The sequence below is a fragment of the Rana temporaria genome, chromosome 9 (genome assembly GCF_905171775.1).
Source record: "Rana temporaria chromosome 9, aRanTem1.1, whole genome shotgun sequence".
NCBI classification, from domain to species: domain Eukaryota; kingdom Metazoa; phylum Chordata; class Amphibia; order Anura; family Ranidae; genus Rana; species Rana temporaria.
This window is the reverse complement of record NC_053497.1, coordinates 176967761-176987104: the sequence shown is the minus strand read 5'-3', so window position 1 is coordinate 176987104 and position 19344 is coordinate 176967761. Positions and strand designations below refer to the sequence as shown.

General features: G+C 44.2%; 1 long non-coding RNA gene across 1 annotated transcript in view; it reads left to right on the top strand.

Annotated features, from left to right (window-relative positions):
• Nucleotides 1–19127, top strand: part of LOC120914505 — a 24387-nt gene extending 5260 nt beyond the window's left edge. Inside the window, exons 2-3 of the long non-coding RNA XR_005743694.1 lie at nucleotides 14805–14886; nucleotides 19018–19127. This is a non-coding gene — a long non-coding RNA (uncharacterized LOC120914505). The remainder of the gene's footprint in view (nucleotides 1–14804; nucleotides 14887–19017) is intronic.
• The last annotated feature ends 217 nt before the right edge of the window (nucleotides 19128–19344 follow it).

The window sequence follows — 19344 nt, the reverse complement described above, 5'->3', positions numbered from 1 at the left end:
GAAAGCTCGTTATTTCCTGATAATTATTAAATGATTACACGTCTATTTTATTTCCTTCCCATTATATCCTTCTCACTATTCTCCACCTATGGCCCCGAATTTATTCCGTTCCTCGCTATCCCCTCCTCTGCCTCTATATTCTTCCTCTATTATAGACATGGGGGTGGATTCAGGTAGGGGCGCGCACTGAAACGGCGGCACAGCGTATCGTATGTTAGGCTACGCCGCCGTAACATACAGGAGAAAGCGCTGTATTCACGAAAGCACTTGCTCCGTAAGTTGCGGCAGCGTAGTGTAAATGGGGCCGGCATAAGCGAGCGGAATTCAAATGTGGGAGGGGGGGCGTGTTTTATGTAAATGTGTGATGACCTGACGTGATTGACGTTTTGTACGGACGGCGCATGCGCCGTCCGTGTACATATCCCAGTGTGCATTGCTTCCAAGTACGCCGCAACGGCGTATTGGTTTTGACGTGAACGTAAATTACGTCCAGCCCTATTCGCGAACGACTTGCGCAAACGACGTAAAAAATTCAAAATTTCGACGTGGGAACGATGTCCATACTTAACATTGGCTGCGCCTCCTAATAGCAGGAGCAGCCTTACGCCAAAAAAGCCTTAACGCAAACGACGTAAAAAACGAACGCCGGGCTAACGTACGTTTGTGAATTTAGGAAATTTGCATATTCTACGCAGACAACAACGGAAGCGCCCCTAGCGGCCAACGTAATATTGCACACAATTATACCCCGCCGCATTCAAGTTACGTCGGCGGAGGAAGCCTATTTTTTCAGCGTAACTGCCTATGTGAATCGGCGTAACGAAACGCCGACGCAGATTTGAAATTACGGCGGCGAATCTGGAGATACGCCGCCGTAACAATTACCTGAATCTACCCCATGGTCGGTTCGACTGGATCCTAATAGAAATTTGGACACAATTTTTCGTTATTCGGAAATTTGGATGCGTCTGAATTTTCCGAATTACAATAGTAACGATTCCCAAAGTGTCAAATCCAAATTTCGGATGAAATTCGAAGGTGAATACGGCTCGCATTCGAATCATTTTCCAATCAAATTTTAATTTCCAAAGAGAATAAAATAAAGGAAAATAATATAATAACATAGCAAAATAAAAAATTTATTAATAGAAAATAATAAAACCTTGTGAAACAAAAAAAAACAAAAAAACTGTGAAATAATTAAAAAAACACTGTAGTGCAGAAAAAAAATGAATTAAAAAACGAAAAAAAAAAAAAAATTTAACGCTGATTTGAAAACTATTTTAATTTTAAATAGTTTTTGCATCGAGGTCCAGTTCGAATCATTTTCCAATCAAATTTTAATTTCCAAAGAGAATAAAATAAAACAGAAAATAAAGGAAAATAATATAATAACATAGCAAAATTAAAAATAAATTAATAGAAAATGATATAATAACACAATGAAAAAAAAAAAAAACACCGTAGTGCATAAAAAAATAAAATTAAAAAAATAAACCTTGATTTGAAAACTATTTTAATGTAATTCGAAAACTATTCACATTCAAATTTAGTCCAAAATGTTATATTGTTATTTCGGATTTGTTTAAATTCATCACTATTGTAATTTCAAATCAAATTTGAATTAAAAAAGAAAAAAAAATGAAAATAATATAATAACATAGCAAATAAAAAAATAAATTAATAGAAAATAATATAATAACACAGTGAAATTAAAAAATGCAAAAAAAAAAAAACACAGTAGTGCAGAAAAAAATAAATATAAGTAAAAAAAACCAAAAAAAACCCTGAAACTTCAAATTTGACCTTGATTTGAAAACTATTTTAATGTATTAAAATATTTCAAGGAAAATAATATAATAACATAGCAAAAAAAAAAAAAATAATAGAAAATAATTTAATAACACAATGAAATAAAAAAAAAAAAAAAAAACACAGTAGCACAGAAAAAAAATAAAAAAAAGAGATAAAACTAAATAAAAAACTAAAACGATTCTATTTGACCTTGTTTTGAAAACTATTTTAATGTGATTCGAAAACTATTCACCTCCAAATTTAGTCCAAAATTTTAAATTGATATCTCGGATTTGTTTAAATTCATCACTATTGTAATTTCGAATCAAATTTGACTTTCCGAAGAGAATAGAATAGAAAGTAAAGGAAAATAATATAATAACATAGCAAAATAAAAAATAAATTAATAGAAAAGAATATAATAACACAATGAAAAAAAAAAACACCGCAGTGCAGAAAAAAATAAAAATAAAATAAACCTTGATTTGAAAACTATTTTAATGTGATTCGAAAACTATTCACATTTAAATTTAGTCCAGAATTTTAAATTGATACTTCGGATTTGTTTAAATTCATCACTATTGTAATTTCGAATCAAATTTGAATTTCCAAAAAAAAAAAAATGAAAATAAAGGAAAATAATATAATAACATAGAGAAATTAAAAAACGATTCCCAAAGTGTCAAATCCAAATTTCAAATGAAATTCGATTGTCAATAGTTTGACTCGCATTCAAATAGTTTTCGAATCGAGGTCCAATTCGAATAATTTTCCAATCAAATTTAAATTTCCAAGAGAATAAAATAAAACAGAAAACAAAGGAAAATAATATAATAACATAGCAAAATATAAAATAAATTAATAGAAAATAATATAATAACACAATGAAATAAAAATAAAATAAAAAAAACACTGTAGTGCAGAAAAAAATAAAAATAAAATAAACCTTGATTTGAAAACTATTTTAATGTGATTGGAAAACTATTCACATTTTAAATGTAGTCCAAAATTTTAAATTGATACTTTGGATTTGTTTAAAGGGCACAGTGGCGACAATTGATGGGCACAGTGGCGACAATTGATGGGCACAGTGGCGACAATTGATGGGCACAGTGGCGACAATTGATGGGCACAGTGGCGACAATTGATGGGCACAGTGGCGACAATTGATGGGCACAGTGGCGACAATTGATGGGCAGAGTGGCGACAATATATGGGCACAGTGGCGACAATTGATGGGCACAGTGGCTGTGTTTAGCATGGCACAGTGGTGACAATTGATGGGCACTGTGGCGACAATTGATGGCACAGTGGCTGCGTTTGGCACAGTGGTGACAATTGATGGGCACTGTGGTGACAATTGATGGCACAGTGGCTGTGTTTGGCACAGTGGTGACAATTGATGGCACAGTGGTGACAATTGATGGGCACAGTGGTGACAATTGATGGGCACAGTGGTGACAATTGATGGGCACAGTGGTGACAATTGATGGGCACAGTGGTGACAATTGATGGGCACAGTGGCGACAATTGATGGCACAGTGGCGACAATTGATGGCACAGTGGCGACAATTGATGGGCACAGTGGCGACAATTGATGGGCACAATGGCTGCGTTTAGCATGGCACAGTGGTGACAATGGATGGGCACAGTGGTGACAATTGATGGCACAGTGGCTGCGTTTGGCACAGTGGTGACAATTGATGGGCACAGTGGCTGCGTTTGGCACAGTGGCGACAATTGATGGGCACAGTGGCGACAATTGATGGGCACAGTGGCGACAATTGATGGGCACAGTGGCGATAAATGATGGCACAGTGGCTGCGTTTGGCACAGTGGTGACAATTGATGGGCACAGTGGCGACAATTGATGGGCACAGTGGCGATAAATGATGGCACAGTGGCTGCGTTTGATGGCATGGCACAGTGGTGACAATTGATGGGCACAGTGGTGATAAATGATGGCACAGTGGCTGCGTTTGATGGCATGGCACAGTGGTGACAGTTGATGGGCACAGTGGCTGCAATTGATGGGCACAGTGGCTGCAATTGATGGGCACAGTGGCTGTGTTTTGCGCCCTCCCAAAAATTTTGAGCACCAGCCGCCACTGCATTAGGGATTCTTTTCCATGCAGCAATGAAGCTCATTTAGGATCTGTAATGGATGTTTGGTTGTTGTGCCTCCCAGAGACAATCGAACACACAAGGCCCGGAGTCCACCGCAAAGCGCTGCTGCGGCTCTGCGGCGCTCCCCGTTCTTGGAGCAAGGTTACCGCGGCTTTATAGGTCCCTCATTGTTCTGCAGAGATTTTTGCTCTGGAATGAAAAGGCCCGAGGTTCCCATTGTGAAGGAGATCGTTTCTGATTAATATATTAGAATCACTCGTAGAAAAGAAAGGAGAACAAAAAAAAAAAGAAAAGAAAAAAGTTAATTGCAGACGGAAACACATTTGTCTGCCATCGGGGGAGAATTGATGACGGCGGTCTACAACGCGTCAACATCGGAGGAGGATGATAAAAATCTTTTTTTTCTTCACACCGGCTCGCCAAATGTGCGGGGGAGGGGGGGGATTCAGAAATGGCGTGTTAAATTGATCCTTTCCCTGGCACCAGGCGTTTTTTTTTTAAGATAAAAGAGGAAAGAAAATTATTTTAATGACTTATCCGATTTTAGTGCCGAGATTTATCAGCCGTTATCTCACCTACCTTCCCTTTGTAATGGACTTCTGCAGCCAAACCGGAGATTGCCGTCTTCCTCTCCAGACTTGATGAAGGTAATATGTGATCTATACGCGGCAATATGTGCGCGAGGTAATGCGCCATTCGGGGAGCTTACCAAGATATCGGAGGTCGGCGAAGAGTTCTATGACATAGAAAAGCAAAGTCAAGGCTTTTATGCTGACGTCGGTATTTCCGAGACGATTCCGCATACCCCTTAACCGCTTAGGGACCGCCGCACAGGGCCGATCCTAGGCAGGGTGCACAGGGTGCATTGCACCAAGGCGCCTGCGGAGGTGGGGGCGCCGAAGTGGCAGAGTTCTCCCCTCCCTCCTTCTCTCCTTGTTTGTGTACTATTAGGTAGATTCAGGTAGAGTTAGGCCGACTTATCAGTAGATAAGTCGACCTAACTCAGAATCTACGCCGACGTATGTTTAAGCGTATGCTCAAACAGAGATACGCTTAAACATACCTAAGATAAGACGGCTTGCGCCGTCCTATCTTAGGTTGCAATTTTTCGGATGGCCGCTAGGTGGCGCTTCCATTGCGGTCGGCGTAAAATATGTAAATGAGTTGATACGCCGATTCACGAACGTAAGCCCGGCCGCCGCAGTAGTTTTACGCCGCTTCCGTAAGGCATTAGCAGGCCTAAAGTTATTCCACCTGGAATAACAATGTTAAATTATGGTCACCGTTCCCGCCGCGATAATCAAATTTTTTACGTTGTTTGCGTAAGTCGTCCGCGAATCGGGATTTACGCCGTTTACGTCCACGTCGAAAACAATAGGCCCGTGCGGCGTACGTAGCCGCAATGCACACTGGGAAATGTAGGTGCCCGGCGCATGCGCAGTAAAAAAAAAAACGAAAAAAACGTGAGGTCAAGCCTCATTACCATCAAACACGCCCCCCTCCAAGACATTTGAATTCGGCGCCCTTACGCCCACCCGCTTTAGGCTACGCCGCCGTATATTAGCAGGCAAGTACATTGAGAATCTTGTACTTGCCTAGCTAACTTACGGCGGCGTAGCCTAAACAGGCTAAGCTACGCCGCCGCAAGTTTAAGCCTTCGTACCTGAATCTACCTATATGTCTGCAGTCTCTGACCGTCTCCTGTATCATGTCTGCAGTCTCTGACCGTCTCCTGTATCATGTCTGCAGTCCCTGACCACCTCCTGTATCATGTCTGCTATCTGTGACCGCCTCCTGTATCATGTCTGCAGTCTCTGACCGCCTCCTGTATCATGTCTGCAGTCTCTGACCATCTCCTGTATCATGTCTGCAGCCTCTGACCGTCTCCTGTATCATGTCTGCAATCTGTGACTGGCTCCTGTATCATGTTTGCAGTCTCTGACCGTCTCCTGTATCATGTCTGCAGTCTCTGACCATCTCCTGTATCATGTCTGCAGTCTCTGACCGTCTCCTGTATCATGTCTGCAGTCTCTGACCATCTCCTGTATCATGTCTGTTGTATGTCTGGGGCTCTTTCTAACAGACTCTCTAACAGAAGCCCTCTCTCTGTCCATCACAGAGGCCCCCCTCCAGGTCCTAATAAAGTACTCTGCTTCTCTTCCTGTATTTTGTTTATTGTTAAGAAATCATGTAAGGATCCCAGGGTAATGAAGACTTTGTGGGGAGCATCTCTGTGGTTGAGTCATTGCCATAGAAACATGTGTAAAGGGGAGGAGTTAGTAAAACGACAACGCCCATGTGGGGGCGCCAGAAATATTTCTGCACCCAGGCGCCTGTGACCCTAGGATCAGCCCTGCCGCCGTACGACTAAACACGTCGGCAGAACGGCACGGCTGGGCACATGGACGTACAGGTATGTCCCCTTTAAGAAGCCCAGCCGTGGGTCGTGAGCGCGGCGGCGGCACGCTCGCGAACCCGGTCCTGTGCTCCGTGACTGCGCCCGTGGGACCCGATCACCGCCGGCGTCCCGCGATCTGAAGAACGGGGAGAGGTGAGTGTGAACAAACATCTCCCCGTTCTTCCTAGTCAGCCTGTCACTGATCGTCTGTTCCCTGTCATAGGGAACGACAATCAGTGACGTCACACGCCCAGCCACGCCCCCCCTTTTACAGTAAGAAACACACATTAGGGAACACTTTACCCCAATAGCGCCCCCTACAGGTTAACCCCTTTACTGCCAGTGTAATTTTCACAGTAATCAGTGCATTTTTATAGCTGTATAAATGACAACGGTTCCAAAAATGTGTCAAAAGTGTCCGATGTGTCCGCCATAATGTCGCAGTCGCGATAAAAATAAAACGCAGATCGCCGCTATTACTAGTAAAAAAAAAAAAAAATATTAATAAAAATGCCATAAATGTATCCCCTATATTTTAGACGCTATAACTTTCGCGCAAACCAATCAATAAACACTTATTGCGATTTTTTTTTTTTACCAAAAAATATGTAGAAGAATACGTATCGGCCAAAACTGAGGGAAAAAAAATGTTTTTTTTTTATTTATTTTGGTGGGATATTTATTATAGGAAAAAAGTAAAAAATATTGCACTTTTTTCAAAATTGTCGCTCTATTTTTGTTTATAGCGCAAAAAATTAAAACCGCAGAGGTGATCAAATACCACCAATAGAAAGCTCTATTTGTGAGAAAAATAGGATGTCAATTTTGTTTGGGAGGCACATCGCACGACCGCGCAATTGTCAGTTAAAGCGACGCAGTGCCGAATCGCAAAAAGTGGACTGGTCCTTTACCTGCATAATGGTCCGGGGCTTAAGTGGTTAAAGTGTATGAAAAGACAATTTTAGGGCCAGATTCACAGAAGAAATACGCCGGAGTATCTGCTGATACGCCGGCGTATTTTCAAATTTGCCGCGTTGTATCTTTAGTTTGAATCCTCAAAACAAGATACGACGGCTTTTGGCTTCGATCCGACATGCGTACGGCTTCGTACTCCTTCGGATCGTAGGTGTAATACTTCGGCCCCCGCTTGGTGGAGTTTGCGTCGTTATCCGCGTCGGGTATGCTAATTAGCTGTTTACGGCGATTCACGAAGGTACGCGCGGCCGTCGCATTCTCTTACGTCGTCGCTAGTCGGCTTTTCCCGGCGTATAGTTAAAGCTGCTATTTTGTGGCCTATCTTTAGACTTGCCATGTTAAAGTATGGCCGTCGTTCCCGCGTCAAATTTAAATTTTTTTTTTGCGTAAGTCGTCCGTGAATAGGAAAGGACGTAACTCACGTCGACGTTCAAAAAATGACGTCGGTGAGACGTCATTTCGCGCAAAGCACGGCGGGAAATTTCGAAATGGAGCATGCGCAGTACGCCTAATTTAAATGATACACGCCCCATTTGAATTAGGCGGGCTTGCGGCGGACGGATTTACGCTACACCGCCGCAAGTTTACAGGCAGGTTTGTGAATCAAGCACTTGCCCAAAAAAATTGCGGCGGTGTAACGTAAATGCTATATGTTACGCCGCCGGAATTCTACGTGAATCTGGCCCTTGGTTCTTAAAGCTGAAGTTTGAGCTGCATATACAGTGGAACCTCGGTTTAAGAGTAACTTGGTTTGAGAGCGTTTTGATTTGCGAGCACATTTTTAAATTCTGACTCGGTTTGCGAGTGTTGACTCAAGACGAGCAGAATTCAAGCTAAATAGGCCTGCAGTACCTAATTTGGCCTGAGGAACGGAGGTGCAGAAGCCGAGCAGAGCTGAAAATAGACCTGCAGTACCTTATTTGGCCTGAGGTACGCGGGTGCAGGAGCTGAGAAAAGCCGAACATTAGCCTGCAGTACCTCATTTGGCCTGAGGTATGGGGGCGCAGGTAACGAGCCGACAGCCTTTTCGGACATTGTAGGTGGCATCACATCTGATTATGTGAAGCCGGTGGCCGTCAGACGTACAGCGAAAGCGATATTCCGAGGCGTCTATTGTTGATTGAGAGCCGTGCCTGATTGCGGCCATTTCTATTTATCTTACATTATGCAGCTTTGGGCATTGCGCTGGCACGGGCCGCTCAGAAATAATACATAAATTCATTTAATTCCCAAACTAGAGCAATAGATTTCTCTCAAAGACAGTCCGTAATATAATCGGCATTTTCATAAAATATGTTGTTTTTTCCGTTCTATAAAGCAGCAGTGACACGGGAGCCACATAAAAGAAAAGCATCGTTCAGGAAATGATTGCACTTTAAATTTGGGTTAATATTTTTCCATCCCAGCAAAGATTAAACGCGATTTATAGAACGGGGGTCTCGGCATTCGCCGGAAGGGAATGAAAACTGAGATTAAAGGAGAAGGCAGGGCGAGAGAAAATTCTCCATTAAGGTGCCATAATATTAAAGTAGAAGTTCAGCCTACATCTAACTCTAAACCTACGAGTAGACTGTGGCTGCGAGCAGGGGGCGTGACTAGAAATCACTGGACCCCATAGCGAAATGTTGTATGGGCCCCCCCCTGCCAGTGTGCCCATCAATTGCAGCTACTGTGCCCCATCAGATGCTGCCAGTGTGCCCATCAATTGCCGCTACTGTGCCCCATTAGATGCTGCAAGTGTGCCCATTAATTGCTGCTACTGTGCCCCATCAGATGCTGCCAGTGTGCCCATCAATTGCCACTACTGTGCCCCATCAGATGCTGCCAGTGTGCCCATCAATTGCCACTACTGTGCCCCATCACATGCTGCTACTGTGCCCATCAATTGCCGCTACTGTGCCCCATCAGATGCAGTCAGTATGCCCATCAATTGCAGCTTCTGTGCCCCATCAGATGCAGTCAGTGTACCCATCAGTTGCAGCTACTGTGCCCCATTAGATGCTGCAAGTGTGCCCATTAATTGCTGCTACTGTGCCCCATCAGATGCTGCCAGTGTGCCCATCAATTGCCGCTACTGTGCCCCATCAGATGCTGCCAGTGTGCCCATCAATGGCCGCTACTGTGCCCCATCAGATGCTGCCAGTGTGCCCATTAACTGTAGCTACTGTGCCCCATCACATGCTGCCAGTGTGCCCATCAATTTCAGCTACTGTGCCCCATCAGATGCTGCCAGTGTGCCCATCAATTGCCGCTACTGTGCCCCATCAGATGCAGTCAGTGTGCCCATCAATTGCAGCTACTGTGCCCCATCAGATGCTACCAGTGTGCCCATCAATTGCAGCTACTGTGCCCCATCAGATGCTGCCAGTGTGCCCATCAATTGCCACTACTGTGCCCCATCAGATGCTGCCAGTGTACATCAATTGCCACTACTGTGCCCCATCAGATGCTGCCATGTGCCCGGCACTTACCTGTCTCGCAGCGGGTCAGCGGCGGTCTACTGCACATCCTCCATGTCTTCTTCCGTCCCTTTTTCAGGCGTCCAATCACATCGCTTGACATTTCAGCCAATCAGTTGACCGGTAACAGACCCGGCAACCTGATTGGCTGAGAGGCGGATTCAGTGTTAGCAAAGTGAATTCCTTAACTTTGCTAACACACAACAACCATAGATAGATTCATGCTCTCTGCCCCCCCCCCACACCTCTGGCCGCATGCGGTATTGCATGCCATTGAAGTCAATGCAGAACAAATTCCATTGACTTCAATGGGGAAACTCGCTTTGATATGCAAGTACTTTGGATTACGAGCGTTCTCCTGGAACGGATTATGCTCGTAATCCGAGGTTCCACTGTACTGTACAACAATTTGTAGGCATGGGGCTACAAGAGACCTGAACATATATTTTAAGGGCTCCTCTGAGGTTGGGAAAGGCGCTAGACTCTCTTCTACTAAGGGGCAAACCCTGAAATAGGGAGCAGCAAAATATGAGTCACGGCACCAATTATTTTGAATTTAAACTTTAACCACTTAACCCCCGGACCATATTGCTGGTCAAAGACCAGAGCACTTTTTTGCGATTCGGCACTGCATCGCTTTAACTGACAATTGCGCGGTCGTGCGACGTGGCTCCCAAACAAAATTGGCGCCTTTTCCCCCCCACAAATAGAGCTTTCTTTTGGTGGTATTTGATCACCTCTGCGGTTTTTAGTTTTTGCGCTATAAACAAAAATAGAGCGACAATTTTGAAAAAAAAATAATATGTTTTACTTTTTGCTATAATAAATATCCCACAAAAATCTATATAAAAAACTTTTTTTTCCCTCAGTTTAGGCCGATACGTATTTATCTACCTATTTTTCTTAAAAAAAAATCGCAAAATCGTTTATTGATTGGTTTGCGCAAAAGTTACAGCGTCTACAAAATGGGGGATATTTTTATGGCATTTTTATTAATATTTTTTTTACTAGTAATGGCGGCGATCAGCAATTTTTTCCAGTACTGCGACATTATGGCGGACACTTCGGACACTTTTGACACATTTGTGGGACCATTGGCATTTTTATAGCGATCAGTGCTATAAAAATGCATTGGATTACTATAAAAATGCCACTGGCGGTGAAGGGGTTAACACTAGGGGGCGGGGAAGGGGTTAAGTATGTTCCCTGGGTGTGTTCTAACTGTTGGGGGGGTGGACTCACTAGGGGAAATGACTGATCGCTGTTAATACATTGTATGAACAGAAGATCCGCATTTCCCCCCCCTGACAGGACCGGGAGCTGTGTGTGTAACGAGCAATCGCGTGTGCCCGGCGGCGATCGCGCCTGCCGGGCACGCGCACGGGAGTGAAGGGCGTGCTGGGGGCGCGCGCACGCCCCCCTAGTGGCCTGCGCGAGAGCCGACGTATAGCTACGGGCTCTCGCGCAGGGGAGCCGACCTGCCGCCGTAAAACGACGGCGGCTGGTCGGCAAGTAGTTAAAGTTAACAACAGAATGCGATGCGGCTGAAAACCAGTTCTAGTTTCTCTTTGCACGCTCTCCTGTCCTGCAGTGAGATTGTATCGCCCCCTTTCTAGGCGCCCAGTAGCGATGGATATCTATTTTTAAATAGTTTGTGAGCCCTTCAGAAACTCTGCAGACGCCGAGACAATGAGAGACAATGTCAAATTGCCGGTCAACATATAATTACCAGTAAAATAAGACCTGGGCTTCCCCGAGGACACATTGCACTTTATAACCCCGATAATGCGCAGGAACATCCATTTTCTGTGTAGCTGCAGGGGAACCGAGGCGATTTTTATATTTCCTGACTGAAATGAAGTTGAACTGGTGCAGGGAGGTATGACATGTCAACAAAATAAAACAAACAGCTCGCTCTTCAGTCTACAGCTCTGCATTCTGCTGTTTAGGTATTGCAATGTTATGTGGCGGGCTTTTGACTTACCGTATTTATAAAAAAAATCAAAATTTTCGCTCTTTTATTGTTTATAGCGCAAAAAATAAGAAAAGCAGAGGTGATCAAATACCACCAAAAGACAGCTCTAAAAAAAAGACGTCAATCGACCGCGCAATCGTCAGGTAAAGCGACGCAGTGCCGAATCGCAAAAAATGGCCCCCGGTCATCAAGGGGGCAAATCCTTTCCAAAGCTGAAGTGGTTATGCCCCGCCCAATATTTAGCCTACTTTAAGCCACACCACTTATTATTTCTCATGCTTCGGGGGGAGGCGTGCAAGTAGCTGGTGAAGTAGGTCCCCTATAGTTGTTATCCTTTAGTGAATTGTGTCAGTGACCTTGCAGTAATACTTTCATGACCTGGTCTGTGTATCAGCCTTAGGGCTTGCTCTCTCACACCTGCGTGGTTAAGCAATCTTCCCTCAGTGGGGCCCCACCCTAGCCTATATATATATATATATATATATATATATTATTTTTTTTAAAGGGCCAATTTTTTATATATATATATATATATATATATATATATATATATATATATATATATATATATATATATATATATATATATATATATATATATATATATATATATATATATATATATATATAATATTATTATTATTATTATTATTATTAAAGGGCCCAGAGGTCCCCAGGGCCCCGGATGGCAACCCCCTTTTTTTTTAATAAAAAAAATTATTTTTTTAAATATTTTATTTCTTTTTTTTTCTTTTTAATAAAATAAATATATATATATATATATATATATATATATATATATATATATATATATATATATATATATATATATATATATATATATATATATATATATATATATATATATATATATATATATATATATATATATATATATATATATATATATATATATATATATATAAAAAATATATATTTTATTAAAGGGCTTTAGAGGTCCCCAGGGCAAACCCCCTTTTTTATTTTTTATAAATGTTTATTTTTTTATTTTTGTTTATATATATATATTTTTATTTTATTTATTATTAAAGGGCCCAGAGGTCCCCAGATGGCAACCCTCCTTTTAAAAAAAAAAAGAAATATATATTTTTTATATATTTTTTTATTTCTTTTTCTCTTTTTATTAAAGGGCCCAGAGGTCCCCAGGGCTACCCCTTTTTTTTATATATATTTTTCTTTATTTCCTCTTTTTTTTTGTAAAGGCCCCCCCCCCCGTTCGCGGGCAGCCCCCCCCTGCTTCTTAATTAATTTCAGGTGGCAGCACCCCCCCCCCCCCTGGTTCTCTGCTCCAGGGGGCCCATGCCTGAAACTGTGAAAGGGGCCCCATAATTCCTGATGGCGGCCCTGCTCAACAGGAACCACTATTTAACACTGTGTTCTCCAAGCCTGCCTTGCCGTCCAATATTATGTGTTTTGTTTCCCAGCTTGCCGTGTGCTATACGTTTGTCTCTGTTACCGATCTTGGCTTGTTCCCGACCATCCCCGCTGGCTTGTGACCCTGACCTTTGGCGCATTCTCGACTATCCCTGACTGCTTGTGACCCTTGATCTTTGACTTGTTCTCCGTTTATCCTTGTCTGCTGGTCGCCCCCCGACCTTTCGCTTATCCTCCTACAGCCTACCGTGAGCGTGAGCTGGGAGCAGTGTTGCCAACCGCCAAGTTTTTTTACGGACAGTTCGTAAAAACGGGCACTTCCCCCCCCCCCCCTCGTTCGTAAATGTTGCAGGAATGTGCCAGTAAAAATAGCCAAAATCGGTTCGGCTTGGAACTGCGCATGGAGATTGGAGGCAGGGGGTGATGGTGGCTGCGGTGGCACCGCAGAGGGGGATAGAGGCAGGGGGCAATGGAGGCAGGGGGAGATTGGAGGCAGGGGGAGATTGGAGGCACCGCAGAGGGTGGGGGATGGAGACAGGGGTTGTTGGTGGCATCGCAGAGGGGGATGGAGGCAGGGGACGATGGGGGCAAGGGGTGATTGGAGGCAGGGGAACTGCGGGAGATTGGAGGCAGGGGGAGATTGGAGGCAGAGGGAGATTGGAGGCAGGGGGAGATTGGAGGCAGGGGGAGATTGGAGGCAGGGGGAGATTGAAGGCATGGGGAGATTGGAGGCAGAGGGAGATTGGAGGCAGAGGGAGATTGGAGGCAGAGGGAGATTGGAGGCAGAGGGAGATTGGAGGGAGATTGGAGGCAGGGTGAGATTGGAGGCAGGGTGAGATTGGAGGCAGGGTGAGATTGGAGGCAGGGTGAGATTGGAGGCAGGGTGAGATTGGAGGCAGGGTGAGATTCGAGGCAGGGGGAGATTGGAGGCAGGGGGGGAGATTGTGGCACAGCAGAGGGGGGTGAAGGCAGGGGGTGTTGGTGGCAGAGGGGGATGGAGGCAGGGGGTGATGTGACTAAAAAATGTGCCCTTATTATATTGAAAATAACAAACATATGTTTTTCTACCTTAATATCTACCTTAAATCACATTGCTATTTGCCTAGCGTACTTGTTTGTAGCCTAAATACTGAAATTTGCACCTAAAAATGTCATTTAGTAATTTTTGTGAAAAGTAAATGGCCAGTAAATGCTGTGCCAGTACATTTCAATCTGGTGGGTTGGCAACACTGGCTGGGAGACCCTGGGGGCCGCGACCTGGAGTCAGCTGCAACGCAGTCCATCCTCACCACTAGAGGCTCTGGTGAACACCAGCTGGCTCTTAGACTCCACGCCCTGGGGAATCTTATGCTCTAGCTCCCTGTGGGATCCGTGTTGGTGCCCCAGTGGACCTGCCTTCCTGTACCACCCAAGGTTCTATCCGCAGCAGTCAGCCGTAGGGTCCACTATCATAGCGGTGCACACCTGACCCCCAACGGTGTGCATCTGTCACCTGGCCTCGGGTGACCTGACACCCTTACTCGGTTTTGTCCATTGTGTTGGTCCTTGGGGGCCTTCTCTGTTTTGCATGTTTTGTGGAACTAAAAATTTAGCAAAAAAAAAAAAAGGATAAAAGGATAAAATAAAATAAAATTGGCCTAAAAACACTGTCGTTTACATTTAAACGGGTATTTCTTCACAGGCAAAAGGTCAAAATAATTGAAGATCACGATCTGGAAGGACGGAAAATTGGTGGCTTCCAAGCAACAGCTCCATTAGACAAGGTGAGGGTTTTTTTTTTACGCTATAGTCATACAGTTTATTTTTTTTTATTATTATTATTATTATTATTATTATTATTATTTTTTTTTTAAGTTTCAGTCAATACCCATTCTGACCACAAACACCGAACACTATCTCTAATAATGCAGAAAATTGCACATGGGCTCGGACCCGCAGACTATAGATCTGGGCAGACCACAGCATCACGTAGCAGGAGATGTGATTAGGAACCTTCGCATGACATGCCACAGTTTATTTCCTCCTTGTCCTCTTCGCTCCGCGGTTATAAGCACTGTGGCGAGACTTTGATTTACGCACTTTTTTCTGTTCTTTTGAAAACAACTCAACAGGGACGGCTGAACTTCAAAGTGTTTTTCCACTTTTTGGAGCCAAACATGTTTAGAATCAAGACCGGAATATGAATTCATTTCAGAAACAAATGGATGTCCCCCTAGCGCCAAATTGCTTGTTGCATAGTACGAAAATGTTGGTCAGGTAACCTTTCTTTTTGATATTTATCTCTTGCTAAGTTTGATAAATTCAAACCGTAAAAGACATTTCTACTCTTTAACCACTTAAGCCCCGGACCATTATGCAGGTTAAGGACCTGGCCCCCTTTTGCGATTCGGCACTGCGTCGCTTTAACTGACAATTGCGCGGTCGTGCGACGTGGCTCCCAAACAAAATTGGCGTCCTTTTTTTCCCACAAATAGAGCTTTCTTTTGGTGGTATTTGATCCCCTCTGTGGTTTTTATTTTTTGCGCTATGAACAAAAATAGAGCGACAATTTAAAAAAAAAAAGAATATTTTTTACTTTTTGCTATAATAAATATCCCCCAAAAATATATAAATAAAAGTTTATTTTTCCCTCAGTTTAGGCCGATACGTATTCTTCTACATATTTTTGGTAAAAAAAATCGCAATAAACGTTTATCGATTGGTTTGCGCAAAATTTATAGGGCTAGATTCAGGTAGGGGCGCGCATTGTTACGGTGGTGCAGAGTATCGTATTTACGCTACGCCGCCGTAAGTTAGAGAGGCAAGTGCTGTATTCACAAAGCACTTACCTTCTAAGTTACGGCGGCGTAGCATAAATGGGGCCGGCGTAAGCGCGCGTAATTCAAATGAGGATGAGGGGGCGTATTTTATGTTAATTCTTGGTGACCTGACGTGATTGATGTTTTTCCCGAACGGCGCATGCGCCGTACGTGGAATTTCCCAGTGTTCATTGCGGCAAAGTACGCCGCAAGGACGTATTGGTTTCGACGTGAACGTAAATTACGTCCAGCCCCATTCACGGACGACTTACGCAAACAACGTAAAATTTAGACACGGGAACGACGGCCATACTTGACATTGGCTACGCCACCTAGGGGGCAGCTTTATCTTTACGCCGGCATACCTCTTACGGAAACGGCGTATCTTTACTGCGACGGGAAAGCGTACGTTCGTGAATCGGCTTATCTACTCATTTGCATATTCTACGCCGAACTCAATGGAAGCGCCACCTAGCGGCCAGCGGAAATATTGCACCCTAAGATACGACGGCGCAGGCCGTCGTATCTTAGGTAGGTTTAAGTGTATCTCAGTTTGAGCATACACTTAAACATACGAAGGGCTTAGATTCCGAGTTACGTCGGTGTATCTACTGATACGCCGGCGTAACTCTTTGTGAATCTGGCCCAGAGACTAGGATGCCGTTAAAGTTCATGTGTGTAAAGGCAGGTAACCCAATACTTTTGGTAATATACTATACAGTACTGTATGTACTACACTATAAGAACTCTCAGGATACCTCAGGCCTCTTTATGGGTCTCCAATCTACTTTTTCAGGACCTTTGAGGAACACTACCACCTAGGTCCCACCAAAAGAAGTATCGCCTTTCAGAGATTCGAACACACGGCCGAGGAACTGGACGTGCCAAACACGTCGAGTTCCTCGGCGAGTTCAGCCCAGAAGCCGACGAGGAGCTCGGCGGGCCGAGTTCTCCCATAGAACAACGAGAAAATAGAGAACATGTTCTCTATTTTCTCGACGAGTTCCTCGGCGGCTCCATCGGGCCGAAAGTGTACACACGACAGAGTTTCTCGGCAGAATCCGGCTCTGACCGAGTTTCTCGCTGAATTCTGCCGAGAAACTCTGTCGTGTGTACGAGGCCTCAGAGACTCGTAGAACTCAATATTGAACCCTACGGACTAAGTCTAGGATGCCGTTAAAGTTCATGTGAGTGTAACGGCAGGCAACCCAATACTTTTGGTAATATACTATATTGTATGTACTACACTATAAGAACTCTCATGCCTCTTTATGGGTCTCCAATCTACTTTTTCAGGACCTTTGAGGAACACTACCACCTAGGTCACACCAAAAGAAGTATCACCTTTCAGAGACTCGTAGAACTCGATATTGAACCCTACAGCTACAGACTAAGACTAGGATGCCGCTAAAGTTCATTTGAGTGTAACGGCAGGCAACCCAATACTTTTGGTAATATACTATACTGTATGTACTACACTATAACTCAATATTGAACCCTAAAGACTAAGGCCCAGATTCTCAAAGGAGATACGACAGCATATCTCCAGATACGCCGTCGTATCTCTGAGTCTAAACTTTGGAACTATGCGCCTGATTCTTAGAATCAGTTACGCATAGATTTGTATTTGATCCGACCGGTGTAAGTCTCTTACGCCGTCGGATCTTAACTGCATATTTACGCTGGCCGCTAGGGTCGTGTACGCTGATTTACGCCTAAAAATATGTAAATCAGCTAGATGCGCGAATTTACGAAACGTACGCCCGGCCGACGCAGTACAGATACGCCGTTTACGTTAGGCTTTTCCCGACACCTGCTATATGGAGGCGTACATGCGGCGTACCAATGTTAAGTATGGACGTTGTTCCCGCGTCGAATTTTGAAAATTTTACGTCATTTTAGTAAGTCGTTCACGAATAGGGCTGGACGTCATTTACGTTCACGTCGAAAGCATTGGCTTCTTGCGGGTTAATTTGGAGCATGCGCACTGGGATACTTTCACGGACGGAGCATGCGCCGTTCGTAAAAAGCGTCATTTACGTGGGGTCACATAAAATTAACATAACACACGCCCACGTCTACCACATTTGAATTAGGCGGGCTTACGCCGGCCTATTTACGCTACGCCGCCGCAACTTTTGTTTGAGAATACGGCACTTGCCTGTAAAAGTTGTGGAGGCGTAACGTAAATAGGATACGTTACGCCCGCACAAAGATACGCCATTCTATGTGAATCCGGGCCTAAGTCTAGGATGTCGTTAAAGTTCATGTGAGTGTTACGGCAGACAACCCAATTATTTTGGTAATATACTATACTGTATGTACTACACTATATGAACTCTCAGGCCTCTTTATGGGTCTCCAATCTACTTTGTCAGGACCTTTTGAGGAACACTACCACCTAAGTCCCACCAAAAGAAGTATCGCCTTTCAGGCCGAGTACTCACGGCAGGACATGTCCGATGAAAACGGTCTGCAGACCGTTTCCATCGGACATGTCTGGCCGGGGACTGCCCGGGGACTTCTGTTCGATGGCTATACACACCATCGAACAGAAGACCGCGCGTAAACAATACGCGGGGCGTGTCCGCGGTGTCGACGCGTCGATGACGCGGTGTCGCCGCGACAATGACGCGCCGGCGTGGGCGGCCTGCCTTGAAAATGCTTCCACGCATGCGAGGGATGGCGGGCGGCAGGACATGTACGGTAGGTCTGTACAGACGACCGTACATGTCCGGGCGGACAGGTTTCCAGCGGACTGTTTTAAAGCAAGTCCGGGAAACAGTTGTCTGCTCAGAAACGGTCTGTCAGACAATTGTTTGCTGGAATCCTGTCCGCGCGGCTGTACACACGAGGGAACATGTCTGCTGAAATTGGTCTGCCGACCAGTTTCAGCAGACATGTTTGGTCGTGAGTACGGGGCCTCAGAGACTCGTAGAACTCAATATTGAACCCTACGGACTAAGACTAGGATGCCGTTAAAGTTCATGTGTGTAAAGGCAGGTAACCCAATACTTTTGTTAATATACTATACTGTATGTACTACACTATAAGAACTCTCAGGCCTCTTTATGGGTCTCCAATCTACTTTTTCAGGACCTTTGAGGACCACTACCACCTAAGTCCCACCAAAAGAAGTATCGCCTTTCAGAGACTCGTAGAACTCAATATTGAACCCTACGGACTAAGACTAGGATGCCATTAAAGTTCATTAGGTAGATTCAGGTACCTTGACCTAACTTTGCGGCGGCGTAGCTTAAGGAATTTAAGCTACGCCGCCGTAAGTTAGCGAGGCGAGTACATGATTCTCAATGTACTTGCCTGCTAATATACGGCGGCGTAGCTTAAATCGGGCGGGCGTAAGGGTGGCGGATTCAAATGTCTTGGAGGGGGGCGTGTTGTATGGTAATGAGGCTTGACCTC